The sequence below is a fragment of the Littorina saxatilis genome, linkage group LG6, assembly GCF_037325665.1.
Source record: "Littorina saxatilis isolate snail1 linkage group LG6, US_GU_Lsax_2.0, whole genome shotgun sequence".
NCBI lineage: Eukaryota > Metazoa > Mollusca > Gastropoda > Littorinimorpha > Littorinidae > Littorina > Littorina saxatilis.
Genome location: NC_090250.1, coordinates 1,032,558 through 1,058,658, shown reverse-complemented (window position 1 = coordinate 1,058,658; position 26,101 = coordinate 1,032,558). Strand labels below are relative to the sequence as shown.

General features: G+C 41.5%; 1 long non-coding RNA gene across 1 annotated transcript; it reads left to right on the top strand.

The window, feature by feature from the left end:
- Positions 1-9,905: 9,905 nt before the first annotated feature.
- On the top strand, positions 9,906-19,962 carry LOC138968269 (uncharacterized). Its single transcript, XR_011456114.1, has 6 exons — positions 9,906-10,683; positions 12,072-12,140; positions 12,774-12,867; positions 13,847-14,017; positions 14,471-14,570; positions 18,012-19,962. It is a non-coding gene; the product is annotated as an uncharacterized lncRNA (long non-coding RNA).
- The last annotated feature ends 6,139 nt before the right edge of the window (positions 19,963-26,101 follow it).

The window sequence follows — 26,101 nt, the reverse complement described above, 5'->3', positions numbered from 1 at the left end:
AAACCTTCCGAAATAGTACTCGCTGATGGGACCCCAACAAAAAAGAAGTCTGATCTCCTTAAAAAATATTTTTTTTAAAAATTAAAAAAAAGGCGAAGCTCCCTGAAGCTGATGGGTAGGTCATATTCTGAGATAGGAAAATGGTCGCTCCTTGCATGAAACGGCAAAAAATAAACAATAATAAAAAATGTTTTAAATAAGTGAGGTATATGTTTAGGCTAGGGGGGGGGGGGGGGTTGCGCAACCCCCATAACCCCCCCCCGGTAGTCCGGCCCTACCTTCAAGGCTCACGTAAGAAATCGACAAACAGTAACACAAACTCAATCACTCCGTCACACATACACACACACAGTAAGCATAGGTGACACGGTGCAAGAGTGCGAGACACTAGATCTAGATCTGTCTGTCTGTAGCCTACTTACGGGGACACGATGGCCAGATCGACACTGCGCTTTCGACAGCGCTTCCTCGCGCAGACACTGGAAACACGCTGTGCAGATTAACCTGTAGGAAATCTCCTTTGGTATCTTCTTTATCTATTTTTCTGGAGCTACGAAACCGAACAATGTGAAATCGTCTTCTCCGAATCGGCGAACTGCAGCTCGGCGATAACTGTATCTATACCACAATCCTTCACGCGATCTGACCTAACCTTGACCCCTGACCTGGTCTACATACCACACACGACACAAACCAGTCACCTGTTTTTACCCCCCCAAAACCCCCCACCACCCGTTTTCTTTGGATACACACGTTAACAACATACGTGCCGACGAAATGTTGATCATTGCTTCAATATTTTGAAGCTGTTGCTTGGATAATAACCAGGTGTAAAATTAGTATTTCGGTGTTCAGTCAAATGTTAAAGTTTCTACCACAGACTTACATACATACGCACGCACGCACGCACGCACAGACAGACAAAAGTTAGCATCGCATAGGCTACACTTACGTGAGCCCAAAAGAAGGAAATATAAGTTTGTCTACATAAAGAGAACATTCATCCGAAAATATGCCGCGATTTTATCCTTCATTAAAGTACATTCATCGCTTCAAAAAATAAACACTTGTGTCAAAAACAAATCAATATGTATCACGATATTTATTTTGAATAAAGTTGGGTTTTTTAAACCAAAAACAAATCAGCATGTGCAGTAGGCCTATGCTATATATTAGTTCAGTCCGTTGAATATAACGACGTATAGAAAATGTGTCGTTTCTTACTTCAAAGTGTATCAAGACAAAAGATCCTCGTCTTTTCTCTTTGAATGTTTTCTGAGTTTTCCGCCGTCATCGTCTGACGTAAGCCTAGTTTTAACAGTTGTAAACGTGAGTGATTATTCCACTTCAGCAAGATAAACGGCCATACAGAAGAAAGACAAGTTGTCCAAAGTTACAGACATCTAAAGCAATGTCCGCGGCTTCCGACATTATAGCAAGTGTCTGCAAATAAAATCTCTTGATCTTGTTCTCGCCGTCTGTTCCAAGATGCTGCAGTGTCGCTGGTCTGTTTGTGGGTAAGTGAAGTAAAGAGGAAAGACTGATATGGCGAACGGATAGGGATAACAGGTGTGTGTATGTGTGTGTGTGTGTGTGTGTGTGTGTGTGTGTGTGTGTGTGTGTGTGTGTGTGTGCGTGTGTTTGTTTTGGTTGTGTTTATGTGCGTGTTTGTGAGTGTGTTTGTTTTTGTGAGTGTGCTTGTGTGTGTGTGTGTGTGTGTGTGTGTGTGTGTGTGTGTGTGTGTGTGTGTTTGTTTTGGTTGTGTTTTTGTGCGTGGTTGTAAGTGTGTGTGTGTGTGTGTGTGTTCGGTGTCCGAACCTCCCCCCGTGTACACTACATTGGGTGTGCACGTTAAAGATCCCACGATTGACAAAAGGGTCTTTCCTGACAAAATTGCTTAGGCACAGTTAATAATTGTCTACCTATACCCGTGTGACTTGGAATAATAGGCCGTGAAAGGTAAATATGCGCCGAAATGGCTGCAATCTACTGGCCGTATAAAATTTCATCTCACACGGCATCACTGCAGAGCGCCTAGAACTGTACCCACGGAATATGCGCGATATAAGACTCATTGATTGATTGATTGATTGATGTGTTTGTGCGTGTTTGTGAGTGTGGTTGTGTGTGTGTGTGTGTGTGTTTGTTTTGGTTGTGTTTTTGTGAGTGTGTGTTGGTTGTGTTTCTGTGTCTGTGTTTGTGTGTGTGTGCGTGCGTTGGTGTGAGTGTGTGTGAGAGAGAGAGAGGTTGGCAGTATTTCACAATGTGTGTGTGTGTGTGTGTGTGTGTGTGTGTGTGTGTGTGTGTGTGTGTGTGTGTGTGTACAGCGTGATGAATGGTACCAACAGTTTGTGTGTTACAAAAAGAGCAAGAAGAGGAAAAAAGCATCTGAGATGACAACAACTTTTATCCGGTCTCAACGTTATCCAAACCAAGCAAACTGATCCCCTCGGCACACAGATAGATACATCCACAAAGCGCAACTACAATATGCCCCTGATGCCTCCAAGTGCAACGTTGAACAACGAGTACTTTACAATACTCTCTGTCATAGTCAAATACAACCCCCCTTTCAACGCCCCCCCCCCCCTCCATATAAATACCCCCCCCCCCCTTCCCTTTTTGTGGAATTTATTTGTTCAGATGTTCTGTTCATAAAGTCTCTAAATTGACCTCCATTTTCTGACCCCCTGTGATGGGTTTTTTCTTCTTCCTAATTCTGGAGATCTGTCAGGAAAAGTTACAGTGTGTCTCTAAACAAATGGCCAAGGGAGTTAGGGTCTTGTTTTATCATAACATACACCATGAGATAAGTTGACCAACTTTCACCCAAAACCCAAGTTGTAACAGATTCAAGTCTTTTCTGGGCACGCGCATTTCATAGGTTATATAACGACTTGTTTTTCTTTCCCTCAGCTTCGCCTCGAGAAGATAAATCAATTTGATCAGTTAACAGCTTAATTTGACAAGTGGCTTGTTAAATTTGCTTACTGATTACTGAACCAGAATGCCGAGATTGAATACACACTACGCAGTCAATGTTACAAAGTTTCTCCAAAACATGATGCCGTTATGCACGGTTATGCTCCGGCTGGTTTTCATCAGTATCGTTGCTCAAACTGAAGTGGATGATAACTAGATTGTTCCACACACCCCCCCCCCCTCTTTCACCCAAAAACGTTTTTGTGACAAAAACAACGTTCCGCTCATGCAGCAGCAAAATACAATTTAACAAGTCGCGTAAGGCGAAAATACAACATTTAGTCAAGTAGCTGTCGAACTCACAGAATGAAACTGAACGCAATGCCATTTTCAACTCGTAGCATTGTCAGTCCACCGCTCATGGCAAAGGCAGTGAAATTGACAAGAAGAGCGGGGTAGTAGTTGCGCTAAGAAGGATAGCACGCTTTTCTGTACCTCTCTTTGTTTTAACTTTCTGAGCGTGTTTTTAATCCAAACATATCATATCTATATGTTTTTGGAATCAGGAACCGACAAGGAATAAGATGAAAGTGTTTTTAAATTGATTTGGACAATTTAATTTTGATAATAATTTTTATATATTTAATTTTCAGAGCTTGTTTTTAATCCAAATATAACATATTTATATGTTTTTGGAATCAGAAAATGATGGAGAATAAGATGAACGTAAGTTGGGATCGTTTTATAAATTTTTATTTTTTTTACAATTTTCAGATTTTTAATGACCAAAGTCATTAATTAATTTTTAAGCCACCAAGCTGAAATGCAATACCGAAGTCCGGGCTTCGTCGAAGATTGCTTGACCAAAATTTCAATCAATTTGGTTGAAAAATGAGGGCGTGACAGTGCCGCCTCAACTTTCACGAAAAGCCGGATATGACGTCATCAAAGACATTTATCAAAAAAATGAAAAAAACGTTCGGGGATTTCATACCCAGGAACTCTCATGTCAAATTTCATAAAGATCGGTCCAGTAGTTTAGTCTGAATCGCTCTACACACACACACACACACACACACACACGCACAGACACACACACATACACCACGACCCTCGTCTCGATTCCCCCCTCGATGTTAAAACATTTAGTCATAACTTGACTAAATGTAAAAAGAAAGAAAAAGATACATGATAAAAAAAAAAAAATCCAATAAACCAGCCAAATGTTAGGTCAATCAAATAAAGAAACAAAATGGAGTTTGATGATAATTTGTTGGGTATAATACTCTATACTTGTTGTTTCTTTGATTTAATTATTACATGTTATGTATGTGGTATTGTCATTTGCAATTCTTGAATAAAAATTGTTTAAACCGGTAACTGCTACTTCACTTTCTCCAAAATTATTTGGTGACAATGGTAAGCCGAGGCCTCTCGGTTGATCACACAGCTGTATAAGCTCATCAGCACAGAGCAGCGTGAGTGATAATGGCACGTGCAGCAGGGGACACACTGACGAACGGACAACGCCAAATCTGCGGAACAAAACATGTCCTGCCGCCTGTCCCTCGGGGAAGTCGTACACATTGATGATTATCAGACATGAGAATAGAAAATGGTCAAAACGGAGGAAATAAGGTTTGCCAAATCCAAAATAAGCCAAAATTGAGAAGATAATAATCTGATGTAATAGAAGAAGGAAGAATAATGTACACACGAGGAGTGTTGCTTACAGCTTCCAGAGACTATGTCTCTGCAGCTTCAAAATCAATTAATGTGTCCATTTTCCACATTCAACATGAACACGAAGACAGGTTCAAAAGGTGGAAGATTCTCATGCCTGGATTCTGTCAATGTTAATCATGTCGTAAATTTCTGAATGACATTCACGTGACTGGGGATCTGACTGATAATTAAAGGACTTGATTTTTAATACATCCGGTTTTTATACTCTTCACTTTTGATTTCTATTCTCTTTACTTTGGTTTCTATACTCTTTACTTTGGTTTCTATACTCTTTACTTTGGTTTCTATACTCTTTACTTTGGGTTTCTATTCTTTTTACTTTTGGTTTCTATACTCTTTACTTTGGTTTCTATACTCTTTACTTTGGTTTCTATACTCTTTACTTTTTATTTATATATTCTTTGGTTCTATTCTTTTTACTTTTGGTTTCTATATTCTTTACTTTTGGTTTCTATACTCTTTACTTTGGTTTCTATACTCTTTACTTTGGGTTTCTATTCTTTTTACTTTTGGTTTCTATATTCTTTACTTTTGGTTTCTATACTCTTTACTTTGGTTTCTATACTCTTTACTTTTCGTTTCTATACTCTTTACTTTGGGTTTCTTTACTCTTTACTTTTTGTTTCTATACTCTTTACTTTTCGTTTCTATACTCTTTACCTTTTGTTTCTATACTCTTTACTTTTCGTTTCTATACTCTTTACTTTTCGTTTCGATACTCTTTACTTTGGTTTCTATACTCTTTACTTTGAATCAGACCGACCACCGGGTGTGGTGATTGTATTGCAGGTGAAATAATTCAATAATCGATCGCTGAATGACCGGCGGCACCCAACGAGCAATTTCCGTTGGAACCCTGGGGGTTAGGGTATGGGGGGTGGGGAAGAGAGGGGCACAGATGCCGAAAGAAGAGAGAGATAGAAAGCAAGAGAGCGAGGCTGAGACTGTGCGAGAGAAAGACATGGAGGCTGGAAGCTCAAAAAGAGAGAGAGAGAGAGAGAGAGAGAGAGAGAGAGAGAGAGAGAGAGAGAGAGAGAGAGAGAGAGAGAGAGAGAGAGAGAGAGAGAGAGAGAACGATACACAAGACGAGGTCCACTGTGTCGACTCGGTCCAGTGAGGCAGAGACTCAGAGGAGAGGAAAGGTGTCAGGAGGATGCATCCTTTTAAAGGCGATTAATGGTCATTACCACACCTGGTCCCAATGGGATGACCACCATCACACAATCACAACACCCCCCCCCCCCCCCATAACCTCAAACACATACACCATCACGACTGAGATTGGCGGCTAACATTCAAACTGACCAATCCATCCGTTGCCCCAGGGTTTGCAAGCTCACTGTCTGACCATTTCCTCTTCCCTCAGGTCCCCTACGGTCACCCCTACTCCATTTCAGTGCGACAATCGAACTTGAATTGTGAACAGACTTGAATCGAGAGAGAGAGAGAGAGAGAGAGAGAGAGAGAGAGAGAGAGAGAGAGAGAGAGAGAGAGAGAGAGAGAGAGAGAGAGAGAGGGAGACTGAGAGACAAATGAAAAGTCAGAAAGAGAGAGAGAGGGGTTCAGAGAAAGAGAGAGAGAGAGAGAGAGAGTGAGAGAGACTGGGAGACTGAAACCTACGGAGACACAGCAATCCATTGGGGCAATGCTTCCTCTGTCGGGACAACAATCAACTTCAATTTCGTAGCGGTGAACACACAACAGAGTACAAAGTCAAAGAGTGGGGCGAGGGAAACCTACACGGCTTGGGGGGTCCTCAGCAATCCATTGGGGACAACCGCAACGTTTTGAAGGAGTTTCAAACTGGGTAAGACTTTCCCACCACTGAAATAGACTCCCCTATCGCCATGACCAACCAAACGTGTCCGTCGCGATATAACCTTCGTGGTCGAAAACGACGTTAAACACCAAATAAAGAAAGAAAGAACCAAACGTGTCCAAGGGTTAGGTCAACTTCGTAGTTCTCACAGAACAATTAAGTACTGACAACGTCAAATGTAAAGGTGGACCTCAAGTACCCTACTCAAGAGAGCGAGAAAACCCCTCAAGCCTCAAAATGATTGGGCGACGTGGACTTGGTGAAGTCTACTTCAAGCCTGTCCTTAACTTGGCGAAGTATACTTCAAGCCTGTCCTTAACTTGGCGAAGTATACTTCAAGCCTGTCCTTAACTTGGTGAAGTCTACTTCAAGCCTGTCCTTAACTTGGTGAAGTCTACTTCAAGTCTGTCCTTAACTTGGCGAAGTCTACTTCAAGCCTGTCCTTAACTTGGCGAAGTCTACTTCAAGCCTGTCCTTAACTTGGTGAAGTCTACTTCAAGCCTGTCCTTAACTTGGTGAAGTCTACTTCAAGCCTGTCCTTAACTTGGCGAAGTCTACTTCAAGCCTGTCCTTAACTTGGCGAAGTCTACTTCAAGCCTGTCCTTAACTTGGCGAAGTCTACTTCAAGCCTGTCCTTAACTTGGTGAAGTCTACTTCAAGCCTGTCCTTAACTTGGCGAAGTCTAGCTACTTCAAGCCTGTCCTTAACTTGGCGAAGCTGGCCACACGAAGCTTTAGCTCTGAGTGAGTGACCGCAAGTTTGTGAAACAGCAAGAAATCCTGTTTTTAAAAATATAAACACTTTTTTTTAACTGGATTTCCTGCCGTTTTACAAACGTGCGGTCGTTCTCTTTCACGCGCTAGATCGGCTTGACTGCGCGGCAGATTCAAACGAAATGGATATACTCAGTTAGGTAAACTCTCTGATGTAAAACATTTAAAATATATTTTAATTCTAGTCACCGTTTCGACGGTTGAAAATGAATCATGCCGTCAAAAAAACGCCCTTCGGTTTTGAGGGTAGGCGTGGTCAAGGAACTGTGACGCGTCAAATCCAAGAAACGTAATTTTGAGCAGAAAAAAGGCAGATCTTCAAATACACATATGTTTCTGACCACACACTGCTGTTTACCATCTGGAAAAAATATCTTGAACTTTTTGTGTTCAGTGTACATAAATGGCTAATCATTTCTTTCTTTTAACAGTCAAGCGTCTTTGCTCGTCAGTGAACAACAACACAGCAGAAAACGAGAGAGGAAGAGTGCGAAGATGAGGCGGCAAATCTGGAGGCAAAAAAGACAGAGCAGGAGTCACAACACCTCAAAATGCAGAAAGACAGACAGATCAAACCAAATCTACAGGGACACAACAGATCTGAAGAAGGCACACGCAACAGTCGGCGCGAACATCAAAGGAAGCACACGACAGCGCCACAAGAGGCGTGAAGAGGGGGCGGCGAGCTGTGAAGTCGTTCAGGCCGTGAGCTACCCAGTGTGCTGTGTAAAGCCCTCGTGGGCCTCTCGGCGAAACGACTTGATTGCAGCTACTGTTCGACTGACGGACGAACACGCCGGGTTTTAATTAGAACACTTACCATCACCACACACCCCTGCCCATCTGACCTAATCCTGTCTTGACGATTTCTAGCCTCGGCACAGGTGTATTTGCAGATCAAATACAAAATCTGCAGAAGTGTTTTGTGTGCTACTCCGGGTTGATATCTGTGATATTCAGACACACGCTGGACGATTTAATTAGAACACTTACCACCACACACTGATTCCTGCCTATCTTGCTTCTTGTCTTGACAATTTCTAGCCTCGGCACAGGTGTATGGTATGTTGTGTGTGTGGGCGGGTATTTGCAGATCAAATAGGAAATCAACAGAACTGTTTTGTGTGCTTTTCTGTGTTGACATCTGTGATAGTCAGACACACGCCAGGGTTTTAATTAGAACACTTACCCCCAAACAATGATTCCGGGCTATCTTGCTTCCTGTCTTAACCATTTTTAGCCTCGACACAGGTGTATCGTGTGTGTGTGTGTGTGTGTGTGTGATATGTGTGTGTGTATATTTGCAGCTTTTTCTTTATTTGGTGTTTAACGTCGTTTTAAACCGTTCAAGGTTATATCGCGACGGGGAAAGGGGGGGGGGGGGGGAGGGGGATGGGATAGAGCCACTTGTTAATTGTTTCTTGTTCACAAAAGCACTAATAAAAAATTGCTCCAGGGGCTTGCAACGTAGTACAATATATGACCTTACTGGGAGAATGCAAGTTTCCAGTAATATTTGCAGCTCAAATAGGAAATCTACAGAACAGTGTTGTGTGTTTCTGCGGGTTTGACATCTGTAATAGTCAGACACACGCTGGAGGATTTAATTAGAACACTTACCAGACACACCCCTTCTCATTTTGACAATTAGTTTTAGCACATGTGTATGTGTGTGTGTGTGTGTAGAATAGAATAGAATAGAATAGAATAATGTTTATTGTCATGAACCAGTAAAGTTATTGACACAACAAACAACAAATAATGCATTATACAATGCTAAAACAATCCGTAACAAATTTAAGGGGGTATGTGTGCTTGGGTGTGTATGGATTGTAGATCAAATGCGAAATCAGCAGAACTGTTTTGTGTGCTTCGCTCTGGGTCCGTATAATACTTGGCACACGATGGGGGGGGGGGGGACTGATTTAATTACAGTTGAACCTGCTCTGGCGACCACCTCTTGATAGCGACCCCCTAACGGATCTCCCACAAGATGTTTTTCAACATAGTTTACCTTGCCATGGCGACCACTTGTCCATAACGACCACCAAGAGAAATATGCCCCTGTGGTATGCTGACAAAGTGTGTGTGTTTAAACTGGACATTTTTACCACCACACCATCCCAGCCGTCTGTCTTCACATTTGACAGAAAAGGTGTGTGTGTGTGTAAGAGAGAGAGAGAGAGAGAGAGAGAGAGAGAGAGAGAGAGAGAGAGACAGACAGACAGACAGACAGACAGAGACAGAGAGAAAGAAACGGAGAGAGAGAACAACAGAGACTCTGAGAGAGAAAGAGAGAGAGAGAGAGAGAGAGAGAGAGAGAGAGAGAGAGAGAGAGAGAGAGAGAGAGAGAGAGAGAGAGAACAACAGAGACTCTGAGAGAGAAAGAGAGAGAGAGAGAGAACAACAGAGACTCTGAGAGAGAGAGAGAGAGAGAGAGAGAGAGAACAACAGAGACTCTGAGAGAGAAAGAGAGAACAACAGAGACTCTGAGAGAGAAAGAGAGAACAACAGAGACTCTGAGAGAGAGAGAGAGAGAGAGAGAGAGAGAGAGAGAGAGAGAGAGAGAGAAAGAGAGAGAGAGAGAGAGAAAGAGAGAGAGAGAGAGAGAGAGAGAGAGAGAGAACAACAGAGACTCTGAGAGAGCACCCATTGCACACCGGTTGGACCGTACATAAGGTAACGTTAAACTATGCTTGTGCAACGTATGTGGGAGTATCACTTATAACCTCAGGGTATCTCTTATCCTGTTGCGCATCTATAGACTAGAGACAGCGCTGGTTAGACTAAAACATGGATCGGGAACTTCAGTACGTACTTAGGACTACCGCGGCTGTGCTTGCAAGTTTGGATAGTTCTTTCTTTCTCATTTGATCCGAGTTTTATCTGTCTCATTAAATGCCATTTTTCTACCTACTACACATATAGTTTTCCTAATTGATTCCCGAAGATAAGTTAGTTTCGCTTCCACGTTTCGGTTTTCACTAATTCAACATGGCCGGCGTCGGCAATGCATCTTTGATCATCATCTTCTTCCGAAGAGGACTGGGTTCTTGCGAACGTCTCAGAGTCCTGCGGTTGAGTCACTGTTACCGATAGTGGTTAGCTCCGGCAAACAGGGAGATTAAAAAGGTGGGGAGGTTTAAAACTATGCGGTACAGGGGAGAGTGCGTTCAAGGGCGGGCTCTCATGCCCGACTCAGCGACTGCACTGAGGAAACTGTGGCCGAGACGGGAGCGAAGGAGGGGCCTGCTTCGGCCGATGAACAAAGAAACTGTGATCGAACAAGTATGGTGTTACAAGGGGAAAGACCCGCAAAGTGAACTTAGTTGCCAAAGCCCGAAGTGTGACGACGGACTCGGTTTCCAGCAACTGTCCACCGACTCAGCGGCAAAATATGAGTTGACACGTCCGAGGTGAAAGGTAATAGTCTCTTCTTATTAGAATGAAGGTCATTGTTTATGACTAAAATACAGTAGAATCACATAATGCACGAAGGAATGGAACATGTACATGGAATAAGATTGTCCGTCCACTAAGACACATTCCTAAAGGTGGAACCAACATCCTGACGGCTATGCAGAGGAAGTGTTCTTTTTAAGATCGAAGTGACTATTCGGAGTCCAACTCCGATTAATCACTTGACTTTATTCGGAGTCTGCTGGGTGCGCACTCGTAAAAACCCGACCCGACCGGAAGTCAAAACCGGAAGATGGTTACCGATGACTGCAGCATTTCGTTGGGGGGACGATTTTCGTCTTTTGCAGACTTTGAAAAGTCTTTGAAAGCGTTCGAGAAAGAAAAGAACGTGCTGTTTGTGAACAACTCAAAAACTCATTCGCAGTCCAACTCCCAATAAAGCGGCCATCTTATTCGCACTCGACTCCGAATAAGATCGCCGCTTTATTCGGAGTTGAACAGCATGTTGTTTTTCCTGCTCCGAAGTGTGCAAGTCCAGAAGAAAAGTTCTTGTTGGTACGACAGGTCACCAGCAAGCTTGAATCATTTTTGCCATTGCTCGGAGAGGCTTCTTGCAGGAAACATATTAAGAGTCTTTCAACAGTTTTTGATCTGATTTCATTGGACAAGGAATTTGTTATATTGGAGATAGAGAGTGACGCAGTTGCACCAGAGATGGGCACAGGCGGTGCATCAGAGGGGGACGGAGTTGTGTTAGAGAGTTACGTAGGGGGTGCATCGGAGAGGAACATGGGAGGTGCAGAAGAGAGGGTCGTAGGACTGCCAAACACTGTACATAAGGGACTGCGTCGGAGAGGGATGAAGGAGGTGTGTCAGAGAGGGATGTAGAAGGTGTGTCAGAGAGGGATGTAGGAGGTGCGTCGACTCCGAATAAGATCGCCGCTTTATTCGGAGTTGAACTCCGAATAAAGCCTTCCTTTTAAGAAATGCATTCAAATAAAACAAATAGGGAAATGCCCACTGAACAGAAACACCCAGGCTCCTGATTTTTGGTATGAATCCAAGTTGAGAGAGATCAGCTGAGCTAGGATTTTACATGGAATAAGATCATCCCTCCACTTGCATACAATGTATACAACCAGAAATGAAGATACAGTGTGCTTGATGTGGTGATCAAGTGACATTTTGCTATGAATGTGTTTAAGCAACTAGTAGCTTCTTCAGCGTTAATTCATTAAACAATCACTCTTATTCTTAGCACATAGAGCACATTGAATGAGTGTGTGCATGTGTGTGTGTGTGTTTGTTATTGCAATGTAAGACCTTATAATATAAATATACACAAATTATAACACATGCTGGGATTCTAAATATGTTCTGTTTACTTGCAGGTCTCAGTTATTACCAAGCCCTGCCTCATTCTTCCCGCAACACTGACATGGTGCTGTTGTAGAACACAAGTAAGTCCTTTGATCATTTCCAAAATACACTAGTGCAATAGCTTGTGAGTGCAACTGGTGGTAATGAGAATATTTTACCACAAAAGGCTAAAGTACAAATAACAGATTTATTATGTTGGAAAAAGAAGTAAGCCAGAGCAAGTGATTAGTGTACCAGTTAGCTAGGGTGGATGTATTATATTTACAATTTACAGTCAGCATAGAATGTTGAGGACAGTCTAGAATTTTTCTCGCCCTGTGAATTCAACTGCAAATCAGATGGCATGAAGAAATCAATGTTATATTATGCTCTGGAATCCCTCATCTTGGCCACATACAAAAAATTATATATTCAGTGACTGCTTGCTGTGGTGAGTTAAAATGTGTGATGAAATATTTTCACAAAAAGGTACCAGTGTTGTTAACAAAACTAATTCTTTAACAAACAAACAAAAACCACTCTGCACAGAGAGCATTCAAGCTGATCTATGTTGCTATTCGTCCAAGTAGAGGGATGATCTTATCCCAAGTAAAAGCCTGACAAGATCTGAGACTGTGAAGCAAAATGTTTTTACATGGTAAAGTAAGCCTTTAACGAGCAAGTATGTCTATTGCACTGGGTGTTTTATTATTATTGTATCATTTTTCTTTCAGGTAGTCTCTCTTTAAACTGACTTTCTACACCATGGTGTCTCTGGCAGTGTTATATTGGCAGAAGACAGTTGGAACTGGATTCCTCATTTAGATGGTAGGCATGTTTTGGGCTTTTGTGTTGCTTTGGTGTATGTGTGTGTGTGTGTGTGTATGTGTGTGTCTGTTCTATACCAGAAATAAACACACTGTTTGCTTGCTGTGGTGAAATGACATTTTGTGATTTTTTTTTTAAATGAGCTAGTACAGTTGTAGCTTTTACAGCATTTATTCATAACACAATCGCACTTGGCGCAGAGAGCAACCAGACCGTTCATTGTGGGTATGTGAACAAGTTAAGAGATCATGTCTTATCCCATTTTAAAGCCTGACCAGATCTTAGACGGTGAGCCAAATTGTTTTCATGAGAAGGAATGTGCCTTTCAGAGAAATCTATTAACTACAGTATTACTTTACAAAACATATTTTAAGAAATGAAATGTGTTACAAGTAACAGCCATGGGGGTGATAGCCTGTAGGTGGAATAATAATCTTCAATTGCCCAGAAATGATTGTTATCTGGTCAAGAAATGCAAAGCATTTTGATGTTTGTGACGATTAGTTACTCTTTATCACGTTTGGTCCCTGATTTTGCTGTCCTTGTCTGCGTTGGGCAGGTGTGCGTCCATGATGTCATTGCTATTGAAAACTAATCTGTACTGCAAAGTAAATGTACCCGTACATGACGTACATGGCAGTTGTCAACCGGGGGCCAGCCATGACTGGGACTGATGTATCCACAGGCACTCGACACCAGGTGGGCGGGGCCAGTGGTTGGGGTGTGATTCCCTGCCTTACACCACCACAAAGTGTAGTATCAGCAGACAAGACTGAGCAGAACTTCTGCCCCCCCCCCCCCCCCCTCACCAATTGACCACTCAGTGCCATGTGCCTGCAGCTGTATCATAAACACTTTGTGACAATAGTTGTTACCTCCTTAGAACAGATCTTGTGATGCTCCTCAGTCAGTCAGTGTTTGATGGATGCTAACTGGTATACTTGACATAGTGTTCATATGAAAGTTTTATGTGTTGCAGCTCATCCAGATCACAGGTACACAAAGGAGCTGGTTACAGTGATAACATAGGCACATGGAACTGCTTATGGACTACTTTAGAAAGTGAGCGGTTACAACCAAGACTCTTCCGTCAGGAAGGTCTGCGGAAGGGTGCTTGATCTGTTTCCTCGGACAGGCTTTTCAAGACTAGGTAGGTTAAACCACATGATTGGGCTTTAATTATGAATGCACTTCAAAATTCACTCTATTTCATTATCTTGTACAACCCCCCGCGGGTTAGGGGGAAGAATTTACCCGATGCCCCCCAGCATGTCGTAAGAGGCGACTAACGGATTCTGTTTCTCCTTTTACCCTTGTTAAGTGTTTCTTGTATAGAATATAGTCAATGTTTGTAAAGATTTTAGTCAAGCAGTATGTAAGAAATGTTAAGTCCTTTGTACTGGAAACTTGCATTCTCCCAGTAAGGTAATATATTGTACTGCGTTGCAAGCCCCTGGAGCAATTTTTTGATTAGTGCTTTTGTGAACAAGAAACAATTAACAAATCTTCAATAGTACTGACCAAAGAAGAAGGTTTAATTGTGTGATCATGATTTGATACATATGCTTGACCCTGAAGATGTGTTTTATTTGTTTTGTTTCAGAACAAAGTTTGGTGAAGTAGAAGCTACCGCTGTAGGCTGGTGTAAGGCTGAAGAAGAACCTCTGACAAGTCAATTTTCAAGCAACTGAGCACGAACCCAGGTACAAGACACAGAGCTCTCTTTCTATCGGTCTGTTATTCATAGAATGACACTAACAGTGACACAAGTAAATAATCTGTATCATTGTCTTGACCTCTAGAAATTTGGTAGAGAATAAGATGACTGATAGTATTATTTTGATTATTTCATGGTCATTACAGTGGCCTCCACCCCTGCCCCTTTTAAGACACCCCAATCTAAGACTCCTTCCTATTAATGACCCTGTTTTCGCAGACTTCTTGTTCATAACATCTGTAAATTCACTCCCATTTTAAGACTTGCTCCATTTGGACTTGGACTGGGTGGCCGAGTGGTAACGCAATTGCGCTCGGAAGCGAGAGGTTGCGAGTTCGACCCTGGGTCAGGGCGTTAGCAATTTTCTCCCACCTTCCCTAACCTAGGTGGTGGGTTCAAGTGCTAGTCTTTCGGATGAGACGAAAAACCGAGGTCCCTTCATGTACACTACATTGGGGTGTGCACGTTAAAGATCTCACGATTGACAAAAGGGTCTTTCCTGGCAAAATTGTATAGGCATAGATAAAAATGTCCACCAAAATACCCGTGTGACTTGGAATAATAGGCCGTGAAAAGTAGGATATGCGCTGAAATGGCTGCGATCTTCTGGCCGATGTGAATGCGTGATGTATTGTGTAAAAAAAAATCCATCTCACACGGCATAAATAAATCCCTGCGCCTTGAATATGTGCACGATATAAATTGCATAAAATAAAAAGATAAAATAAATCCCTGCTCTTAGAACTGTACCCACGGAATACGCGCGATATAAACCTCATATTGATTGATTGATTTTAAGACCTGATTTTGCTTATTTTGGATTTCGAAAAAGAGAAAAACAAATTCCCACTCTGTACAGAATTAAGCCAGGTTCATGATTTTTGTATGGACCAAGTTGAGAGATGGCATTTGTATAGGCCTGACCAGATCTGAGATGTTGAATCTAATTGGTTACGAAGAAAGCATTGTGTCATTATAGGCACACTACTTCTCGTCACCGTCTCAGTTCTGGCCAGGCTTTAAGATAGGATAAGCTCATCCCTCAACTTTGTCACATATGAACAATCGACACACTGACTCTTGCTGTTGTGAGTTGACATTTTTTGATGAATTTATTTCTGGAAAAGGCCCCATGCAGTGCTGTTTCAGGGGTGGGACTTTTCCGCGGATTTCCGCGGACACAACTTACGAATTCTGCTGGAGTAATCTATTTTTCCGCGTCACATTTCATTACAATATCTATGACTTGTTGACTGAATGATTTGGAGTGACGTGGAGATGAAACAGAACACTGGAGGCTTGAGAGTTAAATTGTGCTGACTGAAAACTCCTGATAACTAATAGTAATTTTGAGGGGGGGGGGGGGGGGGGGAGGTTGGGGAGTGTGGAGAATGTCTTTTTTGTCAGATTGCACAGATTTTAATGTACCATTTAACCAAAATTCGGGGTAACATGCCCCCGAACCCCCTGGAAAAAAAGGGATTTCCTCCTTTTTCATCACAAGAGAGTCCCACCCCTGTGTTTACAGAATTCCTTGTTTAAAACTATCATTGTGCACAGAGGGAAGAAGGGGGGGTGTATTTGACCACCCCTGTGTTTACAGAATTCCTTGTTTAAAACTATCACTATGCACAGAGGGAAGGGGGGGGGGGGGGTGTATTTGACCACCCCTGTGTTTACAGAATTCCTTGTTTAAAACTATCACTGTGCACAGAGGGAAGGGGGTGTGTATTTGACCACCCCTGTGTTTACAGAATTCCTTGTTTAAAACTATCATTGTGCACAGAGGGAAGAAGGGGGGGTGTATTTGACCACCCCTGTGTTTACAGAATTCCTTGTTTAAAACTATCACTGTGCACAGAGGGAAGGGGGGGGGGTGTATTTGACCACCCCTGTGTTTACAGAATTCCTTGTTTAAAACTATCACTGTTCACAGAGGGAAGGGGGGGGGGTGTATTTGACCACCCCTGTGTTTACAGAATTCCTTGTTTAAAACTATCACTGTGCACAGAGAGAAGGGGGGGGGGGGTGGATTTGACCACCCCTGTGTTTACAGCAGAATTCCTTGTTTAAAACTATCACTGTGCACAGAGGGAAGGGGGGGGGGGTGTATTTGACCACCCCTGTGTTTACAGAATTCCTTGTTTAAAACTATCACTGTGCACAGAGGGAAAGGGGGGGGGGTGTATTTGACCACCCCTGTGTTTACAGAATTCCTTGTTTAAAACTATCACTGTGCACAGAGGGAAGGGGGGGGGGTGTATTTGACCACCCCTGTGTTTACAGAATTCCTTGTTTGAAACTATCACTGTGCACAGAGGGAAGGGGGGTGTATTTGACCACCCCTGTGTTTACAGAATTCCTTGTTTAAAACTATCACTGTGCACAGAGGGAAGGGGGGGGGGGGGTGTATTTGACCACCCCTGTGTTTACAGAATTCCTTGTTTAAAACTATCACTGTGCACAGAGGGAAGGGGGGGGGGGTGTATTTGACCACCCCTGTGTTTACAGAATTCCTTGTTTAAAACTATCACTGTGCACAGAGGGAAGGGGGGGGGTGTATTTGACCACCCCTGTGTTTACAGAATTCCTTGTTTAAAACTATCACTGTGCACAGAGGGGGGGGGGGGGGGTGTATGTGACCAAGTGAAGTGCATTGCTACATAATAAAATGAGCAAATCCGTCCCGTGAAGAAAACTTCTGCTTACTTAATTGTCAGATTTGCCAAGGCGTGTACATGAAATAAGATTATCATTCTAAATGCTGAATCAACATTCTGACTGTTTCCTATGAAACCAGGCTTGATTTTTGGTATGAATCCAAGTTAAGGGATAGCATGTGTAAAAGCAGAATTGTGTACAGAGGCAGCTTTGTGTTATTAAAGGCCGGCTGCTTTTCGTGAACACAGTTTGGCTCACATCTCACATCACCTGCCAGGCTTTTTAAAAAAAAAATGTTTTACCATGGGATAAGACTATCCCTCCATTTAAGCACATACCAGCAATAAACACAGTGGTTACTTGTGATGAACTAGTGGCAAGACAAATGATTTAAGCATCACATAACCTTCCTAAGTGAAGTCAAGTTATGTGTCTGTGCCAGTGTGTGTGTGCATGTGTGTGTGTCAGCATAGAATGTTGAGGACAGTTCGATGGTAAATAACCCTGACAATTTTAGCCTATGATTGTGCCTACATTGTGGCAGGATTGGATGTGGATCTTCAAAAGCCTAAGTTAACAAAAAAGTATGTAAAAGTACATTTTGAATAGTAGTTTTTTTCTCAGAGGGAAGATATCACAAGATATGATCGTTCCACTGCATGTATGCCACATAACTAAAACAAAAATTAAATGTTATTTTAATCGTCTTTTGGGTAAAACAAATACACCATCAATATATTATAATAATGATCTTGCTTGTTTACAGATGGACAACAGCTACTGCCAGGACCAGGTTACGCATAAAGAAAACAGTCAACACTTGGCTGGTGCTGCAGCTTCTTTGATGTCTATTTTTTTTTTTTTTTAAAGACAGACAGCTACCAGCTCATTCAAGACCATAGCCCCATCTTACTCACGCAGAACAGACAGCCATCTTTCGCCTTTGCACAGAACACTGCTGTCTGAAGGTACACATCAAAAGGATAGGTTTTGCACCTACAGCGTGCGACTGTGGCTAGGGTAGGAAGAACAGACTCTGCAACACGTTCTGAGAGGGTGGCCTTTTCTTGCCACCCGTACCCCTGTGCAACAAGACTTGGCCAGAGAGCACACATCCAAATGCAAACACTGAACACTGAAGAGGAAGAAGAAGAAGAAGGTGCCCACACAGAAGGACATAAATCTACTTTAAGGGCACAAGTTTACAGCAGTTTATTGAATTGTAGCAGATTATAGGGAGAAAATGAACAAGCTAAATAGGCTGTACAGTACTTCACTTGAACAATGTATAAAGTTCCCTGTATTAAGAACATTTACAGATCACAAGACATTGTGTTTTCTTTTGTTTACAATACAAATGTTTCATAATAAAAAGATGTGCACTAGGCAAGATCCTTAAAATGTAAAACTAGTAGTGTGACAATTTTGAATTGTTCAGAGATGGTTTTTCTTCAGTGGTAAATGTTTTAGCTTTTTTTATAAGATCCCGTTAGTGAAGCATACTATAAAACCTTGACCTTCCAAACTGTGTTAGCACCCTGGGCTGCGATCATTGTGTTGAGCTACTTAAAGGCACAGTGCAGCTTACAGCCTTCGTTTTGCGTTTTTGTTGCAGCTGAGTGCATTTACAGTTCAAAAATCCTCCTATGGTAGTAAAACTACCCAACGACGACATCTGTGAAGCTCGACAGTTTCTTGTTCACGCGAGTGCATAAATTAACCTAGTTATTACGTGGTGTTTGGTCGGAGTTCGATTCAACTGAGTGATTCCGGCCTCCATTTTGTTTTATACAAACTCATGATGATGTCTGACATAGTTTGCTAGTGACGTGTCTTTTTGTGCATGATGTGGTGATCTATCTGATCTAAATTTAGATCCAAAAATAGGCCAAGACCACCCGGGTCCAAGTACGAAATTGATTCGTAAAAAAATCGCAGTTCTTGACTCTTTGGGTGCAAGTCAATGAAACTTGGTAGTTCTTCTAATAGATAGCTGCCTGAGGTATGACTAAAAGCCCCAGGGGCTCCGTGCACCTGAATTTGACAAGTTCAGTACCTTCAGCAAGCGCAAGTACAGTAGAGAAGCGCTTGACACACTGAAAAAGGCCTACTACGAGCAAAAGAAAAAGAATCAGTGATGCATGTGCTTTTGATGTAATCTTCTTTGACATTATGATGACTACAAAAACTGACTGATGTGTTTTGTTTGTGAATGATGGATATATGTGCATGATTGCGTTTCGCAGACACAGTTGTCATGTGCGTTGTAATTGGCGACGAATGCTGGATGATTACTATTTTTGTACCAGGATTACTATTTTTGTGCCAGGATTACTATTTTTGGGGCTGAGCATTACTCCAAAACACTTATGGGGGTAAACAGGTCTGCAGCACAACTACAAATGTAGAAATGTCGTCTGCATTTTGTATATTTTAAAAGGTTATTTTTGTGCACAGAACATACATCTGCAGGGAGGTTTGGAGGGTGAAGTTAGGATCTGTTAGGAGGCATACAGCATCACACTCATTTTGTGTGTGTGTATTTTGTGTTGACAGATAAGACACTGTCATTCCAGCAGAAACCTGTGATGATGCACATTTTATTGAAGTGACCAGCTGAAATTGTATGTACGTTGTTATGAAATTGACAAATGATCCCTGCTTTGCAATCCTGGGTTAATGATATTGCCAAAATTAAAACGTGGAGGAAAAAGTGAGTGTAAACCTATTCTTGTGGTGGTGGTGGTGGTGGTGTGTGTGTGTGTCTGGTTAGTGTGTGTTTGAGTGTGTGTTAAACAAACAACGACAAACAACACCAAACCTACATCAAACAAGCACAACAAAAACAAATTACACAAAAAAATGGCAAAAATCAGAATATCAACTGAGAAAAAAAACCGTGGCTGAATGCAATACTTATTATAACTTAAAAAGTAAAAGTGTGCGTGTGGATGTGTGCGTATGTTTGAGTGTTTTAAACAAACAACAAACCTAAATTAAAGAAGCACAACAAACAAACAAAAAACCTGGCAAAGTTCTGAACATTAACACAATGCTGCTGTCTGCTTTGAGGGGAGGAATAAAATGACTGAAGCCGGACTGCCGAGAGGAGGAAGGAGGGGGAAAAGAACACGCAGACATGAAAACACACACAACTCCATGACAGATAAACTGCTTATGTTCAAAAATCAAGAATATTTAAGCGTGCACACACGCACGCGCACACACACAACACACACAACACACACACACACACACACACACAGACTCTCCTCGTGAAAGTAAAGGTAAACTCGAACTTGAAGGTAAGTATAAATGTTTGATATGGAAGAAACCTGTGATAAAAGTCTTTGTATAAATCATCGGTACCAACAAAATTCAGTTGCCACAACGCGTAAAAGGACATACTGTAGTTTCAAATTAGTAACAATCTAAGCCATTTTAATCAGCACTGGTGTCCGGCAAGCACTAACAGATACAACAGCACGTGTATGCATCTTGAAGTAATAAGACCTTGAAGTAGGCCTAGAGTTTACACTATGCATTATGTAATGCTTTAATTCAGCTGCCTAACTGTGGAACTTTGCAAATGTGTGAGGACCGTTTCACAAAACAGACAAAACACCCTCTCAGTTATTTACACAAATCAGTTCCAGAATGTGCGTGTTCCTTTTCCGTCTCTACAAATTAATGTTATCTGGGGGGGAAAACGAATCATTGTCGCTTCCGCCCTCAGTTATAATTGCCTGAGCATAATAGGAAATGCAACAGGTGTAGTCTTCCGCCTGATTTTTAGTCAAGATATTTCGACACAGAATGTTTCTTTCTTTTTTCTTTGTATGTTCACAAGCTCACATACAATCATTTATGCAACACTGACAATAAGACCAGACCAGAGTTGTGATTGAAATGGGCAGTTTATTTAATAAAGCTCCAGAATGAATAAAAATACATGACAAAATAAGGTGGTCCCGCTGTACAAAGCCGGTTACCAAACACACACACACACCAACACACACAAACACACTCACGCACGCACACACACACACACACACACACCACACACACATCACACACACACACACACACACACAACACACACACACACACACACACACAGAGTAACATTGTACAACTTACTGTCACATTCAAGCGGGAACACCAAACAAAACGTATCATCAAATGAAACAACATTTTAAGTGGTCAACTGAGCAGATGACCACAAACCACACTTGAAATCTTCACATTTTAACACTTTCTCCTGTATCCACAAAAGTCATTTATGCTGACTAGATAATGACATAATAAAATGACATCAATAAAACCATTCCCTTTTTTATTTTAAAGAAAAACAAGAAAATTAAAATAACGCAAAGAACTGATGCTCAGTAAGGTTGGGTATCGATCTCAAATGTGTGCATAGCTAATTACATGTAACCGGTATGGACTGGGGCTAGAATTGGCCTTTCTGTCAGGCAACTCGGCCTCTAATTGGTTTTATATTGTCTGATCCCCCTCCAGAAAAAAAAACAATACCATTTGCCCCGTGCTTCTGCGCCCACAAAAATATTCGGGAATAAGAAAAGTTCAAATTTTAGGCACCCCACATACAACCCTAATTGTCAGTCAATTACTTTACTGCAATCAACGTTGATTTTAAAGTACCATGTCATTATTATTTTGGAGATAGATTTGAAAAAGTCCATAATTGCAGACTGCGTATTGGTATGAGTGATTTGAATTTTGATTTATGTCAGCGGCACCTCAAGGAATGCCCCAAATGTGAGTGCGGTTACCCAAGGGAGACTGCTGAGCACTATTTGTTGCATTGACCCTTGTGTAGAGATGTACGATTATTGTCAATTGATAACTGATTATAAGTTTATTGAAATATTATTGAAAGGCATCCCGCAATATTCCCGGAATGTCAATCAGACCATATTCATAACTGTACAAGAATTTATTAAGACAACCAGGCATGTTCCGTACATGAGCCTCCACATTTTATTCACTGTAATGTTCATTTGACACTGTCATGAGACAAATGCTGCCTGACCAATTGTTCTTCGTAATTTCTCTCGTGTTTTGTGTCCTTGTTTCGACTTATCGATTATGGCCCAATCGTTATGTAATTTAGTGCCATTTTCGCCGATCACAAAATGTATTAACTTTGCGTGTGTGTCTTCTGTGCATTTAATATTATTGTGACGTGACCCACTCTTCCAACATTTCTGGCGCTCCAAGTCTTCGTCGTCCTTTTTTTTCCCCCTTATGCTGAATTCTGTTCTCTCGTACCCCATTTCTTTTTGTTTCTTGTTTTTACCCCACCAAGTTCTGTACTACCACCCCCTCCATTTTTTGATTGCTTGCGCATCAGGTTTGTCTGTTTGTTTTCGATGTCTGAAATGAGTAAATGTATCTAGTCCGCCATCATGCTAAACTTTGTTATGTACATACCAGGATGACTTAAAATAAGCATTTATGCTTGAGTTATCTTAAAAAAAACAATGCATTGTTTCTGTCATGATAACAAATTGAATAAAGTTTTGTAAACCAATGGACTGATTATAGTTGACCCTGATATGTGATTACGGGATAGTGTCACATTAATTTATTTCTACTTTCACTTGTACTTTTGTACTTAAAACAAATCACTGAAATGTAAAAGTTATTATTTTTTCCATTGTGAAGTGTCGTCAGTCTCCTCAAGGTAATGCAGTCAAACTCAACCAAAAGTTGGAGGGGCTTCTTCATACTTTGTGTGTGTGTGTGTGTGTGTGTGATTTCTTTTGACACTATGCACGTTTGTATATAACCGCCTGTGCACAAAAAGAAGAACATAATCGAATCTTATCATTCATTTTCGCTTAATTGATTGATTGGTATGCATGTTTCTAACAGTGACCGTTACCAAAGTGAGTATAGTGCGCTTCCCAAGCATAAAACGGTGCATGACTCTGGATTTGCGTCTGAGATATTGACACATCACTGTGAGAAAAAGCGTTAATGAAAAAAGAAGACTATTTATTTTCCTTGAGCATTATCTTAAAGTGGTGTGCCAAAAACTTTTAAATTCAAAAATTCAATATTTAACTTTAGGAAAAGCACTGTAGAGAGAAAACCACGCTTGTGTGTTCAGAATAGTCTCCATGTGGTATCAATATAAATGATTCAAATGTATGGAAGAGAAGCTGTTTCTGCTGGATTAATACACACACACAATTGTGCACTCACACATAAGCACGCATGCATGCTCTCACACACACACACACACACACACAACCACACACACACACACACACACACACAGAAACAACAAATTCATTATGACAAAACCAAATACGAAGTCCTATTTCACAAATTTTATATCTTCTCCTTTTCACCATATACAAATACAGTCACGGAGTACATTTATAAGGCCAAATTATTAAGAAATATTATTTTCTGTGCTTGAATTACCCAGTGTGTAGCATGATCACCACGAAGGTACAATTCACAGAAGTTGAGTAATCACTTTACAAAACCCATACCAGTACCACATTGTTATGTTAAATCCTATTTATATTAACCCACACAAATAGAAGAAGATAGCTTTGTGAAGACTTTCATTTTCCAACCAAATGCTGTTCAAAGATTATTCTTTCTTTCTATATTTGGTGTTTAACGTCGTTTTCAACCGTTCAAGGTTATATCGCGACGGGGAAAGGGGGGGGGGGGGGGGGGGGGGGGGGGGATGGGATAGAGCCACTTGTTAATTGTTTCTTGTTCACAAAAGCACTAATCAAAAAATTGCTCCAGGGGCTTGCAACGTAGTACAATATACTACCTTACTGGGAGAATGCAAGTTTCCAGTACAAAGGACTTTAACATTTCTTACATACCAATCAATATGAGGCTTATATTGCGCGTATTCTGTGGGTACAGTTCTAAGCTCGGGGATTTTATTTTAATTTTATTTTATGCAATTTATATCGCGCACATATTCAAGGCACAGGGATTTATTTATGCCGTGTGAGATGTAATATTGTTTTACACAATACATCACGCATTCACATCGGCCAGCAGATCGCAGCCATTTCGGCGCATATCCTGCTTTTCACGGCCTATTATTCCAAGTCACACGGGTATTTTGGTGGACATTTTTATGAAAATTTATCTATGCCTATACAATTTTGCCAGGAAAGACCCTTTTGTCAATCGTGGGATCTTTAACGTGCACACCCCAATGTAGTGTACACGAAGGGACCTCGGTTTTTCGTCTCATCCGAAAGACTTGAACCCACCACCTAGGTTAGGAAAGGGGGCAGAAAATTGCTAACGCCCTGACCCAGGGTCGAACTCGCAACCTCTCGCTTCCGAGCGCAAGTGCGTTACCACTCGGCCACTGACACGATACACCAACACGATATTAGCACTCCAGATTTTTATCTCGCAGTTTTTCTGAAGGACTTTGCATTTGAAAACTATTCTCAGACAAAATATGAGTTTAAACTGCAAGTACATGTACAGGGAGTCTGAAGGGTTCAAGTCGGATGAGATAGACTACTGTTGTGGCAATCTTCGAATTTGAAAATAATTTTTTTAAAAGAGTAAAACTCATAGTTCTCTTCTTCTTTCGCTCATGGGCTGAAACTCCCCATTCACTCACAAATTTGCACGAGTGGATTTTTACGTGTATGACCGTTTTTACCCCACCATTCAGGCAGCCATACGCCGCTTTCGGGGGAAGCATGCAGGGTATTTTTTTGTTTCTATAACCCACCAAACTCTGACATGGGGTTACAGGATCTTTTCCGTGCGCACTTGGTCTTGTGATTGCGTGTACACACGAAGGAGGATAAGGCACTAGCAGGTCTGCACATAAGCAATGACCTTGGAGATCAGAAAATTCTCCACCTTTAACCTACCAGGCGGCCGCGATTTTGACTCATGACCTTCTGAATAGGAGGCCGATGTCTTATCCACAAGAACACCGAGCCCGTCCAAACTCCTAGTAAAAACAACAACTGCAAATCTGGGAGCAAAATGTAAACGGTTACAGTTTCAAACTATCCTTCCCTTTATATCAGCATTTTTGGAAACCTAAACGAAAGAGTATTCAAGAACAACAGTCACGGATTCAGATTTAAAAAAACAAATGGTAACTATGCTTTTTGGAAATCTTTCTTTAATTGGTGTTAACGAAGGTTATATCGCGACAGGGAAAGGGGGGGAGATGGGATAGAGCCACTTGTTAATTGTTTCTTGTTCACAAAAGCACTAATAAAAAAAATGCTCCAGGGGCTTGCAACGTAGTACAATATACTACCTTACTGGGAGAATGCAAGTTTCCAGTACAAAGGACTTAACATTTCTTCCATACTGCTTGACTAAAATCTGTACAAACATTGACTATATAAGAAACACTTAACAAGGGTAAAAGGAGAAACAGAATCCGTTAGTCGCCTCTTACGACATGCTGGGGAGCATCGGGTAAATTCTTCCCCCTAAACCCGCGGGGGGTCTTTTGGAATGCGCTTCAGACAAATGCCTTTATGTTACTCACAGCAAAATGCAAGAATAATTGGGGACCATATGGGATGGGGCAAATTGGGAGGGAGCAATTCGGGACACCACATAAATATACTACCAAATATTTACAAATAGCTATCTTAGTACATGCAAACATGCTGTACCAATACACAATTTCTTTTAAATAACTATGTAAGGATTATCTGGCAGTCTCCCGGAGCATGTTTCACGCTATCCTGCGATCAGGACAAGCGGACTGACTGTGATGTGTATGCTGTGCGGCGTGCGCTACATAAGAAACCTTTTTTAAATTGTATTAAATATAATCACCTGAGCCACGAATGG